Genomic DNA, 15,623 nt, shown 5'->3' on the forward strand with positions numbered 1-15,623 from the left:
CTGGCCCAGCAGTATGTTAATCCTGATGGCTGAGAGGAAGCCAGTACAATCATTTACAAGAATGTACCCAGTTTGGGGTCTCCAAACTATGTTTGGAATGTACCAAATCAATAAATTGCTAATTTTTCCACCCGTGTTAGCTCACTGGCTCCTCAGGGGGTTGAAGCTTGTAGTGTAAATACAATCCAAACAGTTTCTTAATTACTCAGACTACAACAGGTCAGAGGAGCATGCCTAAACCCAGTTTGGAATTCTTTTATTTACTAGGTTCCTGCAGTCACAAGGGAAATTTAATTGCTATGCAAATTCTTCATTAAAAAAATGGCCCCTTTCACACCTGTCCTTCGTGAATACCAACGATTTTTTTTTCTTTTATTCTCTGGGTTCTGTTTACTAAGTAATTATCTTTGTTCAAAGAGAATGTAGGCTCAAGTCTTTAGGAGTGATGGGTCATAATTCCTGCAACTTATTTTCAGAGTTTGGCACAGATAATAAGTATAAAAGTATACACAGACACAAGAATATAGCAAAAGTGGCAAAATGTTATCCTTTAGGTTTAAAATTTCCAAATAAAAAAAGTAAAAATAAATGACCAAACAACCCAGATTCGTGAGGTAGTAGAAAGAAGGAAGTTCTATGATCTAAGCTTGAAATCTTAAAATGAGACGGTATTAAAATTGTCTTAGTTTTTTTTTTTCCTTAGAGAAAATGTGGTAGAAATAAAAGAGCATTTGGATATGATGGAACACAGAATTCAAATCTTTGTTAAATGATACTGAGGATGCCTCTCTTCCCAGGGTGTGTTTTCAGCAGTGATAGGGGATGATTCCAGACTTAGCCACACAATGTCAACTGGTTCCTTTCCTTACCAACAAAAAGGCATATTCAAAAGGATAAAAATAAAGGTATGCTTTTTTTTTTTTTTTTTTTTTTAAGGATGACTCAGTCTGAGTTCACTTCGATTCACAGCACTGGGCTCTGAGCTGCTTGGCTAACTAGCCACAGATTGTGTTGAGAGAAAAAGTGCTTAATTAGCACTCAGTGCTTGCAAGACCTAACAATTTATTGTAGTGGTTTGTACCCCATCAACCTCCTTGTTGAATGATGCTGTGGACCGAATTGTGTCCCTCCAAAATTCATATGTTAAAGTCCTAACCCCTGTTAAATAACAAAAATTCAACTGAGTAAATTTTAAATCTAATTGGCTTTAATGAATGATTCATGTAATCAGCATCCCATCTAGCAAAAAGAAAGGAGCTCCAAAGAGCTACAGAAGAGAGACGGTTTTTAAAGGCAAAAAGTGTTTAAGACAAGGAACTCATAGGGGCACCTGGGTGGCTCAGTCAGTTAAGCATCTGGTCATGATCCCAGGGTCCTGGGTTCGAGCCCCGCGTCAGGCTCCCTGCTCGGCAGAGAGCTTGCTTTTCCCTCTCCCTCTGCCTGCCACTCTGCCACTTGTGCTCTCTCTCTCTATCAAATAAATAAATAAATAAAATCTTTAAAAAAAAAGACAAGGAACTCATAAACAACAACAAAAAGATTATTTCGGGCAAGGTCTCCTTTCTTTTCCTCTGGGGGACAAAAGGAGTCTATCAGAAGATGACCTCCCTCATGCTAACCAGGAAATTCCAGACTGACCAGCTAAGATTATATTCCTGGATAAGGCTGAAAGTGCAATCTGGTTAGGTATAGTTTCAGTCTGCAGACATGGGCATGGCATAAGTGATTCCATTTTGGTCCTGTCGTCTCTTTTTTTTTTTAAGTAAACTCTACCCCCAGCGTGAGGCTCAAACTCCTGACGCAGAGATCAAGAGTCACATGCTCTATTGACTGAGCCATTTGGGTGCCACCCTGTTGTCTGTCTCTGTCTCTCTTTTTTTTAAGATTTAATTAATCAATTAATTTATTTATTTTACAGAGAGAGAGTGTGAGCAAGGAGACAGACACAGCAGGAGGGAGAAAGAGAAGCAGACTCCACGCTGAGTGAGGAGCCTGACATAGGGCTCCATCACATGACCCGAGCTGAAATCAATAGTCAGATACTCAATGGACAGAGCCACCCAGGTGCCCCCTCTCTCCTTTTTAACACCCCCAACTGTGAAGGTATTTGGAGACAGGGCTTTTGGAAGATAATTAGTTTTAGGTGAGGTCATGAGTGGGTGGGGCCGTGATGGGCTTGAAACCCTCTAAGCAGAGACACAGAGAGTTTGTGCTCTCTCTCTCCCTGCCATGGGAAGACACAGTGAGAAACCGAATAAATTTTTTTTTTAAAGATTTTTTTTATTTTATTTATTTGACAGAGAGAGAGATAGCCAGAGAGGGAACACAAGCAGGGGGGGTGGGAGAGCAGAGAGCCCGATGCGGGGCTCGATCCCAGGACCCTGGGATCATGACCTGAGCCGAAGGCAGGCGCTTAACGACTGAGCCACCCAGGCGCCCCTGAAATATATATTTTTATTTTTTATTTTTATTTTTTTAAAATTTTATTTATTTGACAGAAACACAGTGAGAGAGGGAACACAAGCAGGGGGAGTGGGAGAGCGAGAAGCAGGCTTCCTGCCGAGCAGGGGAGCCCAATGCGGGACTCGATCCCAGGACCCCAGGATCATGACCTGAGCTGAAGGCAGACGCTTAACGACTGAGCCACCCAGGCGCCCCCCGAATAAATTTTTGTTAAAGTATAAGGGATAACATAAAGCTATAATTATTCAAAACATAACATGTTGTCAATGTGAATTAATGTTCCACAGGCTTCAATAATTAAAACTATCATATTAATTGGAGTGAGGTACTTGCAATGACTATTACACATATACACACATGTTTGTACATTACTACAAGGTGAAACAGCTTTAGTTTTTAAATCTTTTGCTATATTACTGAGATGACTGGTGATTGAAATTGAAATATAATTTCAATTATAAATACTGAGATGACTGGTGATTGAAATTACAATATAAACTAACATCAAACCATAGTATGTTTTAACATTTTTACTCTAGAAAAACAACAGTCTGATCATATAGAACGAATAATATTATATGCCAATCTCATAATCTCAGTATCTTCAGGTTATTTTAAGAGTTGCCAAGTCTAGGGCGCCTGGGTGGCTCGGTTGGTTGGGCGACTGCCTTTGGCTCGGGTGGTGATCCTGGAGTCCCGGGATGGAGTCCTGCATCGGGCTCCCTGCTCAGCGGGAGTCTGCTTCTCCCTCTGACCCTCCTCCCTCTCATGCTCTCTATCATTCTCTCTCTCTCAATAAATAAATAAAAATTTAAAAAAAAAAGAGTTGCCAAGTCTATGCCTATTTCTTATTCTGAGGCAAAAATCTTAAAGCTCCTATTTTGGCATACTTTGTCACCAAATAGTCTCCATGTTTTGCCCTGTAGAAATATATACATTAGTTATATGGAGAAATGGTGGGCATATATTATGTATATGAAAGCTTGAATAGATTTATGACTTAAATACATTTAAATAAATTTGATATGTCTTTTGGCTATATTTTGGGGTACATACTAATTAAGAATTATTTTCTCTTTCTAGAAAATTCAACCTTTTTCATTACAAAGTGACACTCCTAATTTAAGTAATGCCTTTCATCTTAAAGTCTATTTTTTCTGATATTAATACAGCCACACAGTTTTTTTTAATTGGTATATACATGGTCTAACTTTTTTCTCCTTTTACTTTCAACCTTACTGTATCCTTGCATTTAAGTTGGCATGTACTTTGAATAGCACATATTTTATAGTCAAATCTGAAAATTTTGAAATAGAATGGTTAGTTCTAGATTCAGTGTAATTGCTGTGTATTTAATTTAAATATTAACATCACTATATGTGCATCAGATTTTTTCCCACCCTATTTGTTCTGTTCCTTTTTTTAATTGATAAAGTATTTTTTTATCATTCCATTTTCTTTCCTTTGTTAGGAAGTTATAAGCACTTTTCCTTTAGTAAATAATCTTAGTCATTATAATGCATATAAGATACATTGTTGATTTATAAAGGTCTACTGTTAATCTCTACTTGTTTCCTTTTTCCAGAAAATGTAAGGTCCTTAAAAACATTTTAATTCCATGTATCTCCCTATTGATATAAATGGCATGATTGCAGGAATTTTATCTGGCATAATTTAAACCCTACGTTACCATTATTGCTTTATATGATCAATGTTTGCTTACATTTCTACATATTTATCATATTCTTTGATGCTTTTTTCCTTCATACAGCTGTTTTCCCATTCTGGATTTTTTCCTTATGTCTGAGACAGGAAGAAAGCTCTCACACACACACACACACAAAAAAATCCATACTTTCCTCTTGGTCTTGGACTTACCAGCCTCCAGAACTGAGAGAAAATAAATTTCTGTTGTTCAAGCCACCTAGTTCATGGCCTCTTACTATGGCAGTCCATGCTGACAATTGCAAATATTTTGTTATGAAAGCTGATAGGAATTTCAGAAAAGAGAGGATGCTGTAAGCTATATAGTTAGTACTTTGTAAACACTAAAGCTAGTCTGTGTAAGCTTTTCACATGGTGAATGGCTCTATTTTAACTTAAGGTATATTATACTAGGTAGACACATTCATGTGAATGATGACTAGATTGTTTTTTTAAATGTTCTTTAGCCTATTCTTATTCCTGGCCCATGTTCATTTATATTAAATAAACTATACTAACTGTTCTTTTTGTACACCCTTGTATAGCAAACATTTAGAGATTCTAATATTTCTGCATGTAGAACATTGCCACAATTGTATTATCATAAATTCCTGGGAAAGCTGATATCTAAGCCAAGACCCAGAACAGAGGATTCAGTATTGTGGTACTGTCCTATTTCTTTTAAGGCTTTCCTGACATCTCCTCTCAGTTGGTTTTCACACAAAAGAGAGTTAAAATAGAAGCCTTCTTACTTGAATAAAAAGTCTATTAAAAGAGAGTCATACCAACATGATACAGAGTTTAAACTTCTAATTTGAATTCAAAGCATAAACATTCTTTTCACCAGTCTTTTAGTGTAAAACCAGAGTCTCATCTTGGACTAACTCTGTCATTTGGAGTCTGCGCTATTTTTCTTCCTTACACAGTATCTGTATTGCAAAGTCTATGGTTTCCATTTTCAGTTTCTTTAAAGTAGAATGAGAATTTAAAGAGATTTGAAACAACTACATGCAGAATCATTCTAGGCTTTTATGGTCCCCTGTAATATTTTACACTTGTTTTAGCCATACCTAATTTGACAGGATTTTTTTTTTTAAGTGTCTTTATAGAAAGAAGTATTGCACCATTACGTCCTAAGGCAGGGGTTGACAAATTACTGCCCGTAAGCCAAATCCAGCTCCTGGTTTGTTTTGTATTGTCTATAAGCTAAGAACAGTTTCTACATTTTTAAAGGATTGGGTTTTGTTTTGTTTTTGTTTTTGTTTTTAGAAAAAGAAAAAAATATATGAATCTGAAAATGTTTACAATCTGGCCTTTTACAGAAAAAGTTTGCCAGCCTCCACCTTAGGACATCGGAGACCTCTTCTGGATTCTTTGCAGGTACAACAAGTGAGAGCAAGGGGAGTTTTAAGTGCCAGACAAAGAAATGGTGTTCATGTTTTTTGCCAACATTCTACTTACCCAAACTTAATCATATTGATTCCCCCTAACTGTGGGGGAGGCTGGGAATTGTTGCTTTTTTGTTTATCCTGGAGACAAGAGATGTGGTAAAGAAATATCATTTGTTTCTGTCATACGGAGACTTTTCTAATCATCATCTTAGAATAGAAATAAAAGTTCTCTTATTTTGCTCTCATATCTCATTGAATTATGTGTTATTTATGTGACATACAAATCACAAGAGTGCAGCCGACATAAAATATTTGAAATATATAAATGACACTTGATAAGTCTACAGCTCAACTAATGGGATAAGGAGGACATGGGCATCTTGGAGGGGAATCTTCTAACCTGGAGGTTTCCGCGGGCCCAGATTATCAAGCATTCTGTGTAGTTGATGGTTTAGAGCAGTGCTTCTTGACAAGAGGTGATTTTGCCCTTCAGGAGACATTTGGCAATGTCGGGAAATATGTTTGGCTATCCCAACGAAGAGAGTGGTACTAGCATCTAATTGGTGGAGGCCAGGAATGCTGTTTAACAACCTGCCATGCTCAGGACAGCCTTTTGCAACAAAGAGTTATCTGGCTCCAAATGTTAGTAGTACTGAGGTTGAGCAACCCTGGATTACAGAGCATTAGTTGACCTGGCAAGCTCCTAAGTGGAGGTTCGTTAAGAGAGCCTCTATTATATGTATGTAAGAATTAAGTTGGTCAAAATATATAGGAAGTAAATATTTGGAAATTGTTAAAGTTCCTAAGGAAGCCAGTTAATTCATACCTTTACCTCCCTCTGGATCCTAAACACATTGAGATTTGGTATAGAAAGCTCAGGGATAAGTGTACTAGCTTTCTATCTGGCCAAGCCTGAGCGGAGAACATAATATGGACAAATGGCAAAAGGAGAATTCTGAATGCTTCCCTTCAAATCTGGAGGAAGAGAGATCTGTATCTTATCAGCACAGGGAGTCCAGGGAGATGGAGAGAGTGAAACCACAGAAACAGAACAATGTTGAACTCATCAGTGTCTCTTAGCAGAAAAATACAGACCATGGATGGCGGAGTTTTCATCATCTCATTAATTCATTTCTCTTTTCATGAGAAGTGTTGAAAAGGTGATAGTTTCAACCTTTCCAATTTTGTGGAATTTCTATTTTATTGTCTAGAAAGGACTGTAGAAAGAGGAAAAGGTTGGTTCCCCTCAATTATGGTGGAGAAAGCCCCTTACCTGTAGGGAGCCCACTTTTTTCCTCTCTCTTCTACCTTGACTGAATATAGGATCTTGAGCAAGTCACAACCTTCCAGACCTCAGTTTCCTCTTGTGGGTAATAATCCAGATTCGTTGGCAGAATGAGGGCTGGCTTAGATAATCCATAGAGATCTCTTAAAATTGTAAGAACATCCCGAAGGACACACGGATGATTTCAAGACAGCACAAAGCGTATGCAATTATGAAATCTTGGCTGTAGATCAAGAGTATAATCTCAGTCTCCTAAATGATTAGAAATTGGGCGTGGGGAGAAACTGTTTGAATGGAAAAGGTATAGGCATTGTCAGGCATGATCGTTCTGAGCGCAGTGTCTTCTTGGGCCTCAGTGATAGCTACCCCTGTGAATTGGAAGTTGGTTATTCTGTTCCCCCAGTTCTCTGTTACCTTGGGCTCTGTGAATGTTCTGACCCCAAATTCAATTATTTCTTTGCATCTTCCATCAATTGTAATTCTCATGTTCTGAGGTTTTCTTTAAAACAGCTCCAGGATTTTTAAAAGTCACCTAATACATTTCTATGATTGGTACTTTGTGGTGATGGGGGCAATATACATACAGGATTGAGACTCAGAGGCAGGAATTTTAGTCATGATTCAGCCTTTTCCCGGCCTAGTGATTGAAGGAAAGTCACTGATGCTTTCGAGCCTTCACTGTTTCATCTGTAGAATGGGGAGAATAAAAGCACTAAACTCTCAAGGCTCTTGTGAAGGTTAAGTGTGTGAAAACACTTGTAAAACTATGAAGCATGCACGAATGTTAGAAGTGTTATACATTCTTCATCTACTTGTAGTCACCCTCTGGGACATCATAAAGTCTTCTTTGCCTTGAGGAATAAACATGAGGGAAAGAAAGTGCCTATTTACTCAATCATTAGGTGTGTAGTTGAAGAATAGTTGGGGGTCCCTTTCTACTGATTCAGACATCTAGATGTGTTTCTAAGGGTCCTACCTCAGGCTGACCACTTGAGGGCAAAGAACAAACTCTCTGTCTCACCGCTATATGCACTTAATGGTAAACAGAGGCCCCTGAGGACCCTACCTGACTAGGGGCCTCTGCCTAAGCCACAGTGGCTCCCGAACATGTGATTGAATGGGTTCAGAAATGTTCAGAGCCATAATACTCCATCTCTTTAAATCTCAGCTTTGGAACCTGCTTAACCTCATTAGAAGGAATGACATGAAAATGTGTTATCTAAAAAGCCTTTTTTTCTTGTTTGCTTATTAGATAATTGTCACAGATTAAAAACAGGACTAAGAAAAGTCAATACTGCAATATAGTTCAGCTAGAATTTCAAATGCAGATTTCTAAGAAATAACTATCTCACCCACCACAGTTCTGATGAGTCTCCATAGGCTGGCTGAAAAGGTGGACCTTGCTCAAAACAACCCTCTCTGTTCACACTATTGGATTCAATTGGTTGCCTGGCAACACTGATCACAGGAAACCCCCATTGCTGCCCCCTTACCTAACTTAATTAAACTCAGAATTACATCCCTTCACCCAGGAATTTGGCAATATGTGCTTTAACAGCCATAAAAATGTCCATTCTCTTTGACTCAGTAATTCTACTTTGGGAACTTTCCTAAGGAAACAATCCAAAACATGGAAAAAGCTATGTGACCCAAAATACTCATCCCTACTTGATTTATAATATCAAATGATTAGAGAAAGCATTTAGGTCCACCTTTAGGGAAACAGTTAAATCAGTTGTGAAGAGGCCAAGGGCAGGTTGCCCCCAAGATGAGCCACTTTGGCATGAACATTATTTTGAAAGGAAAGCAATCAAAACCCAGCAGATTTAGGAAAAGCTCTTCACCTCCCACTTAACTGCCAGCTTGTACCAAGAAGAGAGCTATTAAGAGATTCTTTACCTAATAAACTTATCTGTGTAAGAGGGCAACCTTTGTTTTACAAACACCTCCTCTCACCTTCCTGCTAATGTTCTTTCTCTCTTTTGCATCTCTGACTCATAACCTTTTCTTAGCTCATACAAGCCTTATGTTGCCTTACTGTTTAGAATTTCCTTGTCGGTGTGTATTTCCCATACATACACTATTAAATTTTATTTTCTCCTGTTAATCTTTCTCATGTGAATGTGATTCTAAGTCCAGCTAGAAGGACCTTGAGGGATAAAGGAAATTCTTCCTCCCCAACAATTGTGATGTATGCATTCAAGGGAACATTGTACAATCAATGAAAATTGTAGTCATGAAGGTTATATTAAAATATGGAAATACCAATGATATAATGTTGAGTGAAAAAGTAGAATTTACAGTTATCAGCACACTCTGATTATGTGAAAATATGGCTAAGAAATTCACCAGAATGCTATTATCATTTTTGTTAGAGTTGTGAGATCATGGATGATTTTTGAAAAATATTTTTCTCTTTTGATGACTATATAGTTATTTATAATACATTTGTTAAAGATTTACACCTCTGAAACCTGCTTCCATCCTCATTTCTGACCTATTCTGAATTTGTGGAATTAGATAAAAAGAACCTCAGAGTTATGGGGATTGATTAAAGAAGGCATTTGACACTTCCTACAAATAAAAGGAAATTTCACAAAGATATGAAAGAAAAAAAGTGTGAGGGTACCTAGGACATGTTAATATTACTTGATGGGCTGTAAATGAGGAAAGCATGCTCTGTTTTATTTCTAGCTTTGGAGAAGAAAATATCTCAAGAAATGAATGCCTGGATAGGAATGGCTGCCAAGCAATGATCTGAGCAGATTTACAAGGGTTTTTAGAGCACAGAAGGCCGAAAGTGTTTTGTGGTGGTAAGAACCTTGCTTGGGGGTTGCTGAGCCCTAGGTCCTTGCTCTAACTCAGACAGCCTCTGTCTATCTGAACATTATTCTAAAATGAGGACTGTATTATTTCTAATGTCATTTCCAACTCTGAAATTCATTCATTCATTCAACAATTTTTTTTAAGTAGGCTTTACACCCAACATGGGGCCTGAACTCAGGACCCTGAGATCAAGAGTCACATGTTCCATTGACTGAGCCGGCCAGGTGTCTGTCATTCAACAAATTTTTATTGAGCACCCACTGTATTCCACTAGGTATTTGTGGGGCTAAAAACAAAACAACAAAACAAGATAAAATGAGAATAGTACATGATTCCTAATCCCCAAATAAGCATTTGAATCTTATTTTAGGGACAGGGAAAGGAGCAGTTCAATAGTAGGAAGACTTTGTTTTGAATCTATCTTTATAAATAGGTACATGAATTACACTTTATTTTTTAATTTTTTTTAAGATTTTATTTATTCATTTGAGACACAGAGATATATATATAGAGAGAGAGCATGAGCGGGGGAGAGGCAGAGGGAGAGGGAGAAGCAGACTCCCTGCTGAGCCAGGAGCCCAATGTGGGGCTCGATCCCAGGACCCCGGGATCATGACCTGAGCCAAAGGCAGATGCTTAACCATCTGAGCCACCCAGGCACCCCAAATTACACTTTAAAAAAATTACCATTCCCCTTACTAAGACAGTCAAAAGGAACATTCTCATCTGTCCATTAGTGTTGATACTATGTTCAGTAAGTTAAAAAGCAATTACAGAAATTTAATCTCTGCCTAAGAGAACTCATGTTCTAAGGATTCAAGCAAGATTATAAATACTAAAAAATAGCTTGGTATGACAACCTAGTTGGGAGATACATACCCTATATTTTGAACTTAGATCCTTTATTGTATCTTGGTTCTATCCCTCTCTTGTCATCATTGTTTACATGTTCATTTCCCAAATGGACAGAGTGTAATTCTAACATTCTCAAATTACCTTCTCATAAGAAGGACAGAAGAACGTTAACAGTCTAGCTGAGACTTCCCACTAGGTGCCAAAACCCAAACCTTTATTTAATGTTGACATAAAACTAGACTGAGACACCCACTAGTCAAATACCATAATGTAAACTTTGCCAGTGACAGACTCAGTGCTTTAAGTCAGTCTGTAAGTTTTAGAATTCTGACATAGTTTCCTTTTTTTCACTTATTACTGAGTCCTTCTGTATTCCTAGACCTTCTCTTAATAAAAACAGCTAACACATACCAGACATTTGCTGTGTGCCAGGAAGTTTGCAGAGTACCTTACATACACTATATGATTTTTAATCTTTACCAAAATGCTATAAGATAGGTACCATTAAGTAGATGAGCAATTAAGCGTTAGCTAAAGGTGACAAAATGGTAGTAATAGGGAACCTACACAGTAAGGTTAATGATGTCTATAATTTTGAAACTGTCACTTAAAAATATAAACTTTCACTTTATGTACAACGTCTGCAATCTTGACAATCCCTCATGTAGTGAATGGGGTGCTACACTGCTGAGATCCATCCCCCCTATCTGGGAGTTATTCACCCATTTGCCAGCCCTGAAATGGGCTGATAGGCCTCAGGTCAGTGTCTCAGGAGATTGCCTCATCTGAAGAGAGCTGCCTTTGCTCAAGGCCAGAGGACTTTCCCTCCAAGGACTGGTTAAAACAGGGATAGGAAAGCCCTAACATTGGATATCCTAAAATAGCATCCTGTGGGATTGACTGGGGCCTGTGCTAGGCCTGCTCCTTTCCCCTCTCCCGTACGTACTGATCTCAATATCATTCCTTAATAAACTTCTCTACTCAGAGTCTGCCTCCCAGGAACCCAACCCAACACAGGAACCCCAAATTTGTCAAGAATCACACAATTTGGGGTGTCTGGGTGGCTGAGTTGGTTGGACGTCTGCCTTCGGCTCAGGTCATGATCCCAGAGTCTTAGGATCAAGCCCCACGTTGAGCTCCCCCTGCTCAGTGGGGAGCCTGCTTCTCCCTCTCCCACCCCTGGCCCCTGCTTGTGCTCTCTCTCGCTTGCTCTCTCAAATGGATAAGTAAAATCTTTAAAAAAAAAAAAAAAGAATCACATAATGTCAAAGCTTGGTCAGCAAATGATTATAAACTGTGTGATTGAATAAATGAATAAATGAATGAATGAACTGGTTACAAAGAAGTCCCTGTTTATCTAGTAAACATACTCCATCGTTTGCCTGGCTCAGTCTTACATTATTTGAGAGTTTCAGGAACATATTCCTTGCATAAAATGTGTTCATGATGCTAAGTGCCTCACACACATTATCTCGTTTATTCTTATAACAATCCTGTGAGATAGATACTGTTTTATTCCCATTTTGACTATAAAGAAACTGAGGACAAGAGTGGTTAATATTTTGTCCAGGTAAGTAAGTGAGATGCACAGCTGAGATTTGAACCCATGTCTTTCTGACCCTAGAATCCCCACCATGCTATATTTTCACACTGGCTAATATCTTGGTTTTCTCCAAAGTCACTTATGTATAGAAATAAATAAATGCTTTTTACTTGATTTGTTGATTTGATAGTACTTAAAACATACCTTTTGATGGGGATAGTTAAGCATTTGAAAATGACCTTGATCTAACTTGAAATTTGCATGGAAACTCTACCCTGGTGCTCTGCCTTACAGGAATTTGGCCACCAAATAAGTTGAAGGACTTTAGTTTTTTTACCTGTGTCTTGGGTTCCAGGACAGGAACAAACACATTGTACTATTAAAGCTACATTTGGTGGTTGAGGGAATGAATGAATGAATGAATGAATAAGAAAAATGTCTTCAATTTAAAATTTTACCGGGGGGGTGGGGTGGGGAGAATACTCCCTTACATGTTACAGAAAATTATTTTGTGTGTATATTTACCAAACAGTATTTTAATAGATTGACTTTTTGTGTCCCCTGAAGAATAATGACTAGGCGACAGAAAACTGATGTTTGAGTTTGAACTGAGATGAACAGTAAGCATCAATTAATATTGTATTGCAAAGAATCATAGGTTTTAATCAACTTAATTAGATACTGATTGAACTTATATTATGTGTAAGATAACATGAAGAGAAAATAGTAAAGACCCAATCCTGATAGCAAAGAAGTTACAGTGTAAGATTATGAGGACACACACAAATCTGTAACACAGATACCATGTGAAAAATACCAGAGGACAGACCAATAAAGGCCTGTGAGAAGAGTAGGAAGGAGCAAACTGATTTGGCGGGAAAGAGAGGTAAAATCTTCCTTCTGTAGACTCCTGAAATAGACTTCTTTTTTTTAATTATTTTTTTTAAAGATTTTTATTTATTTATTAGAGAGAGAGAATGAGAGAGAGCACATGAGAGTGGGGAAGGTCAGAGGGAGAAGCAGACTCCCCGCCGAGCAGGGAGCCCGATGCGGGACTCGATCCAGGGACTCCAGGATCATGACCTGAGCCAAAGGCAGTCGCCCAACCAACTGAGCCACCCAGGTGCTCCTTCTTTTTTTTATTATTATTATGTTGTGTTAATCACCATACATTACATCATTAGTTTTAGATGAAGTGTTCCATGATTCATTGTTTGTGCATAACACCCAGTGCTCCGTGCAGAACGTGCCCTCTTTAATACCCATCTCCAGGCTAACCCATCCCCCCACCCCCCTCCCCTCTAGAACCCTGTTTGTTTTTCAGAGTCCATATTCTCTCATGGTTTGTCTCCCCCTCTGATTTCCCCCCCCTTCATTATTCCCCTCCTGCTATCTTCTTCTGCTGCTTCTTCTCCTTCTTCTTCTTCTTCTTCTTCTTCCCCTTCTTCTTCTTCTTCTTCTTCTTCTTCTTCTTCTTCTTCTTCTTCTTCTTTAACATATAATGTATTATTTGTTTCAGGGGTACTGATCTGAGATTCAACAGTCTTACACAATTCACAGTGCTCACCATAGCACATACCCTGCCCAATGTCTATCCCCCAGCCACTCCATCCCTCCCACCCCCCACCACTCCAGCAACCCTCAATTTGTTTCCTGAGATTAAAAATTCCTGTATCAGTAAGGTCATATGATACCTGTCTTTCTCTGATTGACTTACTGAAATAGACTTCTGATCAGTTACTCCCTTACTCAAGAACTTTCAAGAGCTCCCTATTTCTTACAAACACAGCCTAACCCCCTTAAAATGGCCTTCAAGACCCATGTTTGCTGGGCTACAGTCCTCTAAGTGTAGGGTGATAAACTCACCCTGATTTTCCCAGAACTTACCCAGTTTTAGTACTGAAAGTACTGCTTTCCTGGAGAGCCCATCAGCCCCAGGCAAACCAGGACAGATGGTTACCCTAAGCACACATTTAGTGCTTCATGAGGCCAAACTGAACCACTCTCTGGTTCTTCCAACCTTCCCCTTCTTCCTCAGTTCTGACTTTTTTTTCTTGCCTCAGCGCCTTTTCCCCAACCTTATACTCAAACCCTACTCTGAATTCAAGAACTACATTTAGTATCCCCATCACCAAGGCTTGATGATGGTGTTACCTATGTTGTTACCAGGAGTGCTAATATGAACTAACCTTTATTGAAACTTCTAACATTTTAAGTGGATTTCCATGTATAACCTTCATTTACCCTCGATTATATAGATTCTACAATTATCCACATTTTACAGAAGAATAAACTGAGACTCAGTGACAATATTATAACTTATCCAAAGTTACCTAGCTAACAAACGGCAAAGCTGAGACTGAACTCCAGATCACTGTCACACAAAACTCCAGGTTTCTAATCATGGCGGTACACTTAGTCTCATGTGGATGAATGGAGGAGATTTTAAAACCGAGCAGTAAAGAAACTAAGTTTTAGGTGGGGAGACTATGCCAAGCCAAGTGAATAGTAATACTAATACTACTAAAAGGAGCTAACATCTGGTGAATACTCACTCTTTACCAGAGAGCATGGCGTCTCATTCTCATAGATAACCTATGGAGGAAAGTCCTATTACTATCCTTGTTTTTCTGGTGGGGAAACAGACTCAGAAAGATGAGACCCGTTGCCCAAAGTTACATGGCTGGTTAATGGCAGAGGCAGATTTCAGACTCACCTTCATATAATTCCAGAGCAAAGGCTGTGAAGATTATGTTCTAGATACCAGAGAGGAGAGAAATTATGGGGTGTCCCTGCAGTAATACCAAGTCACCTGGTTTGGATGAAGCATAGAGGGCATAAGGAGAGCTGTAACGATGATGATGATGATGATGATGATGATGATGGCTGTTCTTGGACTAAACCCTTCCCATTGCCTGTCTTGTTTGATGGTGGTAACACAGATAGGCAACATTTACTGAGGACTTTATTGACTAAGCACTATACACAGCACTTTTCATGGACACCTATCTCATTGACTCCTCTCAACAACCCTTAAATAGGTACTGTTATTATCCTCCTTTTGAAACAAAGAGAAGGATGGTTGGGTAGTTACCAACTCATGATTCCTAGAAGAACCTCTTTTTCCAGTTTCGTGAATACCATCAAAAGATGCTCAGAGCAACTGCGTGCAAACACACACCTGTTCTGCCTGCAACCCCTCCTCCCCCCACGTGGACCTTCCAATCAAGCCGGTTTCCAATCAAGGCGGTTTCAGCCGAAACTAATTTCAGTCCACAGCACGCCACAAAGCAGGCACCATCTCAGAACTTGCTCCCCACAGTCAAGATTCGGCATATGAAAGTAATTCAGCTTTTTTTTTTTCTCCTGCGGGGCAGAGGGGTCCCCAACAGCTCCCCACCCCGACCCCCCCCGTGGTGTTTCCCTTATTGATGTGGGACTGCATCGTGACGCGTCATCTGCTAGCCTGGAGAACACGGCTGTCCAGGTAGGTCCCTTCAATGTGGGCTTCATCCCACCAGTCACATAAGCTGCAGTGAACGTTCCAAAGAGTTGT

At 39.1% G+C, this 15,623-nt stretch overlaps 1 long non-coding RNA gene across 1 annotated transcript; it reads left to right on the top strand.

Annotated features, from left to right (window-relative positions):
* Positions 1-5,443: 5,443 nt before the first annotated feature.
* Positions 5,444-15,460, top strand: LOC118005053. The gene is made up of 3 exons (XR_004677765.1): positions 5,444-5,547; positions 9,538-9,656; positions 15,445-15,460. It is a non-coding gene; the product is annotated as an uncharacterized LOC118005053 (long non-coding RNA).
* The last annotated feature ends 163 nt before the right edge of the window (positions 15,461-15,623 follow it).

Source organism: Mirounga leonina, unplaced genomic scaffold (genome assembly GCF_011800145.1).
Source record: "Mirounga leonina isolate KUSES-001 unplaced genomic scaffold, KU_Mleo_1.0 Mir_94, whole genome shotgun sequence".
Taxonomy (NCBI): Eukaryota; Metazoa; Chordata; class Mammalia; order Carnivora; family Phocidae; genus Mirounga; species Mirounga leonina.